Source organism: Eutrema salsugineum, unplaced genomic scaffold (genome assembly GCF_000478725.1).
Source record: "Eutrema salsugineum unplaced genomic scaffold, Eutsalg1_0 scaffold_12, whole genome shotgun sequence".
Lineage (NCBI taxonomy): Eukaryota > Viridiplantae > Streptophyta > Magnoliopsida > Brassicales > Brassicaceae > Eutrema > Eutrema salsugineum.
This window is the reverse complement of record NW_006256895.1, coordinates 2,557,046-2,557,906: the sequence shown is the minus strand read 5'-3', so window position 1 is coordinate 2,557,906 and position 861 is coordinate 2,557,046. Positions and strand designations below refer to the sequence as shown.

General features: G+C 38.9%; 1 non-coding gene across 1 annotated transcript; it reads left to right on the top strand.

Annotated features, from left to right (window-relative positions):
- Nucleotides 1-321: 321 nt before the first annotated feature.
- LOC112089595 lies at nt 322-428 on the top strand. Its single transcript, XR_002901228.1, has one exon. It is a non-coding gene; the product is annotated as a small nucleolar RNA R71 (small nucleolar RNA).
- Nucleotides 429-861: the final 433 nt, after the last annotated feature.

The following is an 861-nucleotide window of genomic DNA, read 5'->3' as shown; positions in this document are numbered from 1 at the left end:
TGTGCTATTGTGCTGCAAGTTGATGATTAATCTCAGCTGCATTAACTGCTTCACACATTAACAGAACGCTGCTGATTTTCGAGAAACAATTTCACCATGGCTTTAAGTTCTTCAATTTCCTTATGATCATGGTAAGTAGAACGTGATGTTCTTCCTTGATCCGGAAAACTGTTTCTGCTGCTTGCAGCAAGTTTAATAATCAAGACGTAAGCTTCTTCCACAGTCCTTGTCATGAAGTTTCCATCACTTGCTATATTTAGAGATGTCTTAGATGTCCATTCAAGACCTTCGTAGAAGGTGTTCAAGATGCATGTCTCTGTAAAACCGTGGTGAAGACATTCTCTAATGTAACCTTTATAACGATCCCAAGCTTCATGAAAAAGTTTGTCTCCTTTTTGTTGAACATATAAATCTTGTCTCTAAAGAACTTTGATCTAGAGGTGGTGTAGAAATGGTTAAGGAAGGCAGCCTTGCATTCGTCCCATGATCCGAGTGAACCAGGAGACAAAGACTTAAACCATACACGTGCCTTATCACAAAGAGAAAATGAAAACAACTTGCACTTTATGTAATCTGTAGGAAGTCCGATGGATTGCTTGGTACTGCAGATTTCTTCAAGATATTTGAGATGGTTCATAGGGTTCTCCGATGCATCGCCATGGAACTGCTTCTTCTTGACCAATTTTATGAGCTTAGGGCAAATCTTATAGTCTACATTGATGAGTTGTAGACTAATGGGAGAACGGTTCTCATAGAAAGCATACATAGTGTTATAATCTTTTAGGGTTAAATGAGGAGCTTCTTGCAATCGATCGTGCTTATCAAAGTTTTGGTGGACGTTGTGGTTGCCTTTAAGCATAT